Below are 457 nucleotides of genomic sequence, written 5' to 3' on the forward strand. Positions count from 1 at the left end.
ACACGTATAAAATATCACTGGTGTAGTGAGATACTCTGCCCAGATTTACTATAGGAACGTATAAAATAGCACCGGTGTAGTGAGATACTCTACCCTGATTTACTATAGAGACATATACAATAGCACTGGTGTAGAGAGATACTCTGCCCTGATTTACTATAGGAACGTATAAAATAGCACTAGTGTAGTGAGATACTCTGCCCAGATTTTACTCTGCCCAGATTTACTATAGGAACGGATAAAATAGCACTGGTGTAGTGAGATACTCTACCCTGATTTACTATGGAGACATATACAATAGCACTGGTGTAGTGAGATACTCTGCCCAGATTTACTATAGGAACGGATAAAATAGCACTGGTGTAGTTAGATACTCTGCCCAGATTTACTATAGGAACATATAAAATAGCACTGGTGTAGTGAAATACTCTACCCTGATTTACTATATCAAGGTATA

Source organism: Mizuhopecten yessoensis, unplaced genomic scaffold (assembly GCF_002113885.1).
Source record: "Mizuhopecten yessoensis strain PY_sf001 unplaced genomic scaffold, ASM211388v2 scaffold4439, whole genome shotgun sequence".
NCBI classification, from domain to species: domain Eukaryota; kingdom Metazoa; phylum Mollusca; class Bivalvia; order Pectinida; family Pectinidae; genus Mizuhopecten; species Mizuhopecten yessoensis.